Source organism: Ursus maritimus, unplaced genomic scaffold, assembly GCF_017311325.1.
Source record: "Ursus maritimus isolate PB19 unplaced genomic scaffold, ASM1731132v1 scaffold_17, whole genome shotgun sequence".
In the NCBI taxonomy this organism is placed as follows: domain Eukaryota; kingdom Metazoa; phylum Chordata; class Mammalia; order Carnivora; family Ursidae; genus Ursus; species Ursus maritimus.
Window position 1 is genome coordinate 32343074 of NW_024424119.1, and position 10278 is coordinate 32353351.

Sequence of the window (10278 nt, forward strand, 5' to 3'; positions counted from 1 at the left end):
TAGGGAAAGTCAGGTGTGTGTGTTTGTATGTGTGGAATGGAAAACCTGGCTGATAAGGAAAACTTAATATAAGACCAGGGCCAGCTACATGGGCATGCAACCTATATAGTCACTCAAGGCCCTGTGATCAGTAATGCTTTTTGTCACTTTTTGAAATTATTAATAATTTTTGACTGAAGGAATCCTGCATTTTCATTTTATCCTGGGCCCCAGGAATTATCTAGCTATCTTTTACAGGGGATTTGAAGGGATATCAGTTTATACCTCTGACTACTAAATCAATTTATTTGGCTTTTATCAACCTGAGTATTTGGTATAAAGTTCTGAGCTGTGTCTGATGGTTTTCTATACTATGACAGAAAGAAAAGGTGTGCTGAGGGGGAGTACAGAATTGCTATATAGTCATAGATAACTATATTTTTTCACATTAAATTTCAGATGTTCTGCACACAATTAAACTTACCTATATTTAACTTTAGAGACCACCTTTCTTCTTTATCCTCTTTATCCTTTATCTTCCTGCTTCTTCTGCCATCGTTTCATGCAAAAAAACATTTGCTTTAGGCATTTAAAAGTAGTCATTTTCTGATCTTTCTTTCTGGTATTCTTTCACTGAACACCAACATACAGCATCAGATGGCCTGATGAAGAATATACCAGCTGATTATCAGGTTGATCCCATTTGAGTTTTTACTCCTGTTAATAAGCTAGTTTCCCGAGGATCAGAAATTCAAGTACTGTTCTTCAGTCACTATCTACACATGTGACATTCACCATGTCACTTTGAGTTCTCTAAGCTTCAATTTTCTGAGGCCCTGATGCTCTAAGGTAATTGAGAGGTTGAAATAATCTTCCAGAAATGTCTTCAACAACTGTGAAGTTTTTATCAACCATGGAACTCTATTAATTAGCTGGCATTATATATTAAAGCAAGTCAAATTAAGGCTATTGAGAAGAGTCAGGGAGGAAGCAATCATCACATTACAGTGGAAGGAGCAGCGACTCCGGTGTCAGATTAACTTATTTAAATCCTTTCCCATCACCACGGCCACAGGGTATCTCCATTTATTGTCTGTAGAACAGGGGGAGATGCATAAATGAAACACCTATATTAAAAACATTAATCCCCTTATCCTTACTAAGATTTTATGTATTTGCATAGCCATTGTCAGCTACTATACCTCAGTATTCTTTCCCACCCCTTTCACTTTCCTATGCTTCATTTATTATTTTTTTTTGCATTAAACATTTTTTCATGTTATTGCTCCATCTCTTCTAATGTAAGCTACCCTAAATAACTTCTGGAAAAATTTGGTGCAATAGAAATAAAGTGAATTAATCGGACAAGGGGCCATCAATTTCAGGAATGACACAAAATGCAATTTTGATATCCACCACTGGCCTTTCTTTAGAATGAACAATTTTCAAAATCTACAGTGTTGAAATTTAGCATCTAATAATTGCAGCAAGGTAAAATGATATTAAGTGCATAGAAGCACCATCATTTAATGTATGCTTATATTTAAACAGAAAGCCCCAAAGAATGCATACATTAGATGTTTTGAGAAAGAAAAAATAGTTTTGTTCAGATATGTTTTAACATCCTAAAATATCCAGATAGTTATCTCTAACATATAATTCTTCTTAATCTAAATTGCCTTGGAATATGTTTTTGAAATTATACAACAAAGATACAGTTATGGGACCAAAATAAAACCCTAACAAGGTTGCTCAATCATACTCAATAACATAGCTCTTTTTTTTTTAAGCTGCATGCTCTTGTTTCACTTTCAATTAAAATCACAGTTTGATTCCTTAACTTCATTCCTGTAGCTAATATGTCCTCTGAGACAAATATCAGCTATCCCCTAGGCTAATCTACTCCGCTTCCAACAAATTATCTGATCTCAGATGTCACTTAGGAAACATAAATATCATTTTAAGTATGTTTTCAAATACCACTTAGCAGTGTTTAGTTTATCAGAAAAATATTTGGAGTGACATCAGGGAATCAATTGCCTTCCTCTTAGGCTTTATTTAACATAATTAAAATAAAAAGGAATGAAATAAAAGTGAAAAAAAACGAGTATTTAGCCCCGGTATTTCATCAACTAACATCTCAATGAAGTTTTCTAACTACTTATAAAATATGGGTTTTACTAATGAGCATTCAACTCTGGCCTCTATTAAAAGATACCATTATTTTGGGCGATTCTCCCAAAATGTTGGGTGTTAAAATTCTATTATTTATGGAAACTTATGAAAGACCAAGGTAGCATCACTACTGCTTTTACAAAATGCAAGATGTACACTTGTATGGTTACAGAACACACACACACACACACACACACACATTTTGCCTACTGTTCATGAATACCATATAAAAAAGCATAGTGCCAAAATGTAATATTCCCCTGGTTATGTTTCATTCCTTTCTGTGATTTGCAGGCATTCCCCTTCTGACAGAGTTGCCAAGGCCTGTCAAACACACTTCAGGAACTAACATGGTCAGTTGCTAAGGAACTTCTTTCTATACTGAGCAACATAGTCTGTTAATTGACAAGAGATCTAATGAATCAAGAAAGATGGAATACATAGTAAAGGAGACTTATTTCCTTAATGATCATTGCTTGATGAGATAACCGATCAGATTTTAAATTCAACACCAAAGGCCTCATTTTTACATTTCTTCTTACTTGACAATGTATAATTTGTCTCCATTAGTGGCCCTCTCCATCCATTTTGAAGGTCCTCTTCCCTTAGATTTCACAATTGAACTTTGCCCTAATTCTGCATATCTCCTTCTGAAAACTCTTCCTTAGTCCATTCGTGGATTAGCTCAGCATCCTCAGAATGGATATACATATTATACCCATACATATATGTACACACATATACTCTGAGGATATTATATAATATATACGTATTATTACATATGCATTATTTATACATACATATATAATATATACACAGTATATATACACATACATATATAATATACATACATTATATACATATACATACATTATACACACACATATGTATGTATAATCTTCCTATAGTTCTGTCCTCAGCCTCTCATCCTCTCAACTGTTATATATTCTTCAGTCCTAAATCTATCTGTAACACCACATTCACTACTCACTGAGGAGGGATTGCCTGATTGGAAACTTATCCAATAGGTAGAACAGATAGCCATCATCTTCCCTGCACTCTCCATCCCCTGCAATCTGATTCTTTCCCTTTGTAGTCTGGCCACCTCTTACAATAGTACGTATTAAATACTATTAATCAATATCAACATTTTAAACACATCCCTGTAGTAATTTGTCATCATGCCAATCCAGTATTATTTTGCAAACATCATGTCACGTTTCCCTTGTCCATTTTCTACCTTAATTCAACATGTATTTTTATTGACACACATTGCTTCCTTGAGATATGTCTGGTTCCAGTTTCTTTCCAAACTTTATCTCCACCAGCGAAATATTCCCCAAACTAAGTTAGAGCTATCTTTATCAGATTTGAAAATCTAATAATTTTTGCTATAATTTAAACTCAATACACACACATTCAATGGCATTTAATGGCTCCTGATTCTTTAAAATGGTATCTATGGCTATTAATATATAACTCAATTGCTCTCAATTCTAGATGCACAAGACATTTTAATACAAATTTCTCAGTAACTAACAGGACAAGTAGAAAAAAAATAGTAAGAATACAAATTATATTAAAAATACTCTGAAACAAATTAACCTAATTAATATTTACAGACTAATATACCTAAGAGCTGCCAAATACACATAATTTTTAAGTGCAAACAGAAATTACACCAAGAGAGAATTTTTTAAATTGCAATATTATACAACTTTGACTACAAAGACATTTAATTGGAAATTAATAGCAAACATATATCTGGAAATACCCCATTTGGAAGTTAAAACACAATAAATATCTGCTGAATCAAAAAAGAAATCACAAAGAAATTGAAAAATACTTTCAATTGATTATATAAATACAATATATCAAATTATATGACAATGGAAATACAGCATTTAAAACTTTGTGGAATGCAGATAAAGCACTGCTTAGTGTGGAAAGTATAGCTATAAAGCTATATTTATATATCAGATATATTTATGTATATATATTTTTTCTGATGTATCAGAAAAGATGAAATGCTTTAATTCAGTTATCTAAGTAGAGAAAACAAAAAGGATATTAGAAATCAATGAAATAAAAAAACCACTTGAACAATAAAGAAAATCACAAAGACAAAAGCTAGTTTTCAAATCCTTAGTAAAATGATAATCTCATACCCAAGAACAGTAAAATAAAACAAAAAAAGAGGACACAAATTGCCAATATCCAAAATGAAAATGCATGCATCACTATAATTCTTTCAGAAAATAAAAGAATATGAAGAAATATTATGAACAGCTATATGTCAATAAAGTCTATAACTTAGAAGTAATGGACAAAGTCTTTCAGAGACAGTTTACCAAAACTGACTGAAGGTAAAATACAAGATGTGTTTTGCCTTGTATCTGTTAAATACTTCAAATTCATGTTTGAGAACTTTCCCACAAGGGAGTTTATTTCATCAAAAGGAAAACATTCTCTTCTTAAAAAGACATTTTCAAGTAAATTAAAAGGCAAGTCATACAAATACCATATGATTTCACTCATATGTGGAATTTAAGAAACAAGACGAAGAACATATGGGGGGAGAAGAGAGAGGGAAACAAACCACAAGAGACTGTTAAGACAGAGAACAAATCCCCAAGGGGTGATAGAGGGAGGTGTGTAGGGGATGGGAGTAGATGGGTGATAGATATTAAAGAAGGCACTTGATATGATGAGTACTTGATGTTGTATGTAAGTGATGAATCACTGAATTCTACTCCTGAAACCAATATTGCACTGTATGTTAAATAAATAGAATTTAAATAAAAATTAAAAAAGAAAAGGCAATTCATAGATTAGAAGTAGTTATTTGTCTTGCATATATCAAATAAAATACTTATATTTAGAATATGAAGAATTAGAACTCGTTAACAAGAAAACAACTCTTCAAATGTGTGTGAAACTTTAACAGACACTTAACAAAAGAATAAATATAAATGGCTAACGAGCACAGGAAAGATGCTTAGTATCAATTATTATCAGAAAAATGTTAATTAAAATGGCACTGTGATAATTTCATTTCCACAAGAGTCATTAAAAGAATAAAGACTGGAATATGAAGTTTTGTTGAGGATGCCCAGCGCCTGGAATTCGAATACATTGCTGGTAGGAATGTAAAATGGTACAACTACATTGACAGTTTGATAGCTTATTTTAAAGTTTCAGCATGCACATAACATATAACCCAAGGATTCTATTTGTAGGGATTTATGCAAGATAAAGAGAAATATATGCCAATAAAAAAGACTTAAAAGCAATTGTTCATAAAACAAGTTCATAGAAAATAGCAAAAAAAAATGAAAACAATCTAAATTTTTATCACAATGCAAGTTGAAAGGTTATTCTGGTTTATTAGTACAATAGAAAAATATTCAATATAAAATAGAGCAAACTATCGATACATGCAACAACATGGATGAATCTCACAGACATTATGCCAAGCAAAAAAATCTAGACACAAAAGAATGCACAAAAGATGTGTCTATTTTGTTGAATTCTAAAATAAGTAAAGCTAAGTGTGATCAAAATCAAATTAGTGGTTGCTTGGAGGAGAAGAAATTGACTACAAAAGAAAAAATATTCTGAAGAGATAAAAATGTTCCACAATTTATTGCTGTTGTGATAACTCGGGTTATATATTTGACAGAAGTAATCACCTATAAACTTAATATATGTGGCTTTTATTTTATGTAAATTGTAACATTAAATTTGATATGAAAAACCTGAGTTTTCCTCACAAATAACTTCATTCTTATAAAATACACTAAACTAGATGTTTCTAAAATGTTATTTAAGAGTAATGATGAATATTTCAGAGAAAACCAAAATAACTTCAGTTGCAGAATAGTAGCTGTTTAGTCATGAAGATGATGATATCAACAGTAATCATAAAACATGTTTTGCCAAAGTTTATAGGTTATATAGCACTTTAATAGATAATATTTTTTATGAACCTCACAACAACCCTGTGAGGAAGTCAGGATTGATATTACTCTAGGCGTTCTTTCACTATTAAGAAACAAATGCAAAATGGTAAATGACTTGTCCAAACATATTGCAGCAGAACCTCCTTTGAAATCCAGGTTGACTCCAGATTCCATATAAATTTGATTTGTAGTCTCTTCCTTTACTTAAGTAAATTAGTGATCAACAGTATGTCTAAAAGCTAATACCTGATTTTTGAATCTATGACCAAAAAATTAGATTTCTAAATCTAATAGAGAAGCATTAAGAGAACTTTCAAATTATCTTTAAACTGCTTTCTTATTATTAGAAATTGAGAACTCATTATAAAGCAATGGTTTAAACCTTTGTTGTATAATGAAATCATGGGGGAGAACTTAAAAAACAAAACAAAACAAACCGTGATTCCAAGCCTGCATCCTTAACCTAATTAGCACCCATGTCTCAGGACAATCTTTATTATTCCCAGGTGATCCCATTATATAGCTTAAGTGTAAGTACCACTGCTATAAAGTGATTGTATTTGGCTTTATACCAGAGCACCTCTGCCTTTCAATTAAAATTTAGAAAGTCGTTCTCAGCTTTCCATCCTTGCCTATGCATAGCAACGTACCTCCATCCTTAGCTCTTTGTACTCAATATTAACCAGAAGCAGCTGGTCATTTTGTTATTTCTGAATTATTCCTGGCCAATTTACTCTTGTTTATTGACACTGCTTATAATAATACTGGCTTCTCTAGTCATTCTTTTATGGATACCTGTGTCTGATTTAGTGACAAATTTTTTACAAATTGAACAGTTCAATTCTTGGAATCCACTCCACTTTTCACATGAATCACCAACTTGGCTTCTGGCAATCTTTTAGACTTAACTGCTTAGTTTGGACTTAGTACATGTGTATCTGGACTCTGTTTCAATTTTGAACTCTGCTCTTGGCTTAAGAAATCTGACTAGCTCTGCAGGTGCTGGTAAGTGGTAGTGCCTAAATTTAATTTATCTCTTCTGCAGAAAGGGAAATAGAACTTCACCATAATTATCAGCAACATAGAATGGATCAAGCCAAAACTGTATAAAAATATTTTAAGTCAAAACAAAAATCTAAGACTCCACAGGAAATTTCTCATCTATAACAATAGAAAACAAGGATATTAAAATTGGACACTTAGACTCCAATGAGGGAGACATTTTTGCTGTCTGATTTACTGGAAGAATCTCCTAGTTTAGAGATACGTGAAACCTCTTCATTAATGTGAGATTCTTGAAACAAGTGCAGACAAGTTGTCACAGTGGATCTGCTGGAAAAAAACACTAGAAGCATCATTTAGAAGCAGCTGTCAGGGCAGAAATGCCCCACATATCAAACAATATTTAAGATTACCTAAGAAATTAAGATTCAATTAAGATGTAGGCATAAGAAAAATTACTGAAAGAACCTTATGACTTTTATTATCCCAGCGTTTGAAGATGATATATTGGGGTTGTTGATGTCATACAAGGACTACAGGCTTATATTCGCCAAAAATATAAAAATTGGCCATTTCTGATTATTTTATCACTAAGTTCCATTAAACAGAGAATTCTGCCTGTGTAACCTTGCAAATACTATAAAACCTATCCACTTGGACTTTTTTTCTCTAACCCCACAAATACATGAGGGCATAAACAATGTGTTTAACTCCATTTCTAAGTGGGACAATTTTTAAATTTCTAAGTTTAATTTAATTAACTATGTTCCTCACTTGGTTTTCTCTCCTGCACATCTCCAACAGTTAGTTCCTTCTGTATTTATGAGGCAACAGCCAGAATTCCACTACCTTCTACATATATAACAAAGGTACATGGTAGGTAGCAGTTGGAAAACAGAAGGTTGAGTGTTCCTAATAATTTAACTGTTTCACAATTTAAATATTCATGGAAGAGCCCTTCCAGATTCTGCATAATTGGCACAACCTGTTTTAACATTTACATGATTGTCCTTGCCCTAGATTTCATTTACTAATGTTAAAGAATGATATTTTGATGAGCAGCCTGCTATTTCTGGTTAAGTTTTATCAACTAAGACACAATTTCATGTTTTAAGTTAAAGAAGTCACAGTGAATAATTTTATAACAGTCAGCCTATCCTTCTAAAAGGACGATTAAAGAGAAAACATTTCCATTAACACTATTTTTTTTCTCTGTAGTAAACCAAATCTTTGGACCTTTGATTCCACTACTAAAACATTTTTTTTAAAGATTTTATTTATTTATTTGACAGAGAGACAGCCAGTGAGAGGGGGAACACAAGCAGGGGGAGTGGGAGAGGAAGAAGCAGGCTCCCAGAGGATGAGCCTGATGCGGGGCTTGATCCCAGAACGCCGGGATCACGCCCTGAGCTGAAGGCAGACGCTTAACGACTGAGCCACCCAGGCGCCCCCTATTAAAACATTTTTAAAATGGGAAAAAAAACTATGTCTTATAATTAAGTTTTAAAAATGCAGAGAGTGTTATCCTATTTTACCTTAAATGTGATCCAAAAGGTCTTTCAATGGTGCAGTATAACTCAGAATGGCTTTATCTATAACACAAATACTTAATTTAAGGCCTATACTAAGTGAAGTGCCAGCCCATGCTATCTCCTGTGGACCATGAGTAACCGAGCTAGTGTCAATTTTATTTTCTATTTCCACCACCTACCCTACCTCTCAACTAGACAAAATTAAATGAGAAAAAGTGAAATCTAGAAAAGCTATATTTCTAAAATGAGTCCACACATACTTGTGCTCTGTTTACCTGATCATCCCTCAGCAAATATGTTATTACATTTGTTTAATCCTCTCTCTACAGTATAGCTTTGATTTTATAGACTCATGTGCTTTTAGTAAGAAGATATCCACCACAGAGAGGCCATCCCAGGGAAAGGTTCAAAAATTAATAAATTAAATTCACATCTTTGAAAATAAAATACAAGGAAAAAATAAAATTACACTAATACAGAATTGTAACTTAAACAGAATACCTATCTGAACAAAATCTGCTTTGCCATTAAAAATGTCACTGACTTCAAACCCAAAAAAATGTTAACAAATATACACCGTAAGGAGATACCAATTTCTCACCCACCTAACAAAAGTATTCAAACAAGGGAATTTTGCATAGCAATGAAAATGAAAGTTTGATTATTATACACAACAATTGTTGAAAGAAAAAAATGCACAATAATTCCATTTATATTAAGGACTTTAATAATACTGTACTGTATGGTGTGGAGATTTCGTTCTGCTTCATAAAACTATAAAGAATGCAAGGGAGTATTTGCCATAATTAGGATAGTGTTTACCTGTCCTCAACTTTATGGCAAAAGAAAGTATTATGATTAAAACAGGACATGCAAGAAGCTTTTGGAGTATTAATACTATTCATATGAAAAACAATTTTAAGCAGTTCATTCATGTTGCATGCTCTTTCACCTATGTATCCTTTATTTCACAAAATTAAAAATAATATGAGATGAAATGTAATTTTATCAAAGAAGACATGATAATGCAACAGAAATAAATTTAAAAATAAGAAATTATATTAGGAGAAAAGTGGAAAAAATACCTAAAAGTCATAATAGAAGCAACAGTTTATAATATATATACTAAACATCTAAATCAATAATTTAAACAAAAAGTTTGAGAAAACCATAGGAGATAAGTAAAAAGAATGAATTATGCAAAATAAGAAAAAGACTGAACTGTAATTAGACGTAATATTATAGACATGAAGAACAAACAGAAATCTAGGGTAAACGTTACAAGTATCTTTAACAAAATAATTTATGCACTAACTAGATATAACTGAAGATATAATCCAGTCAACACAAAACAAATCCTAATAGAAACAACTTGGAGGGGCGCCTGGGTAGCGCAGTCGTTAAAGCGTCTGCTTCGGCTCAGGGCGTGATCTCGGCGTGCCGGGATCGAGTCCCACATCGGGCTCCTCTGCTATGAGCCTGCTTCTTCCTCTCCCACTCCCCCTGCTGTGTTCCCTCTCTCGCTGGCTGTCTCTCTGTCACATAAATAAATAAAAAAAATCTTTAAAAAAAAAAAAAAAAAAAAAAAAAAAAAAAGAAACAACTTGGAAAAGGAGAAGTCAAATAAT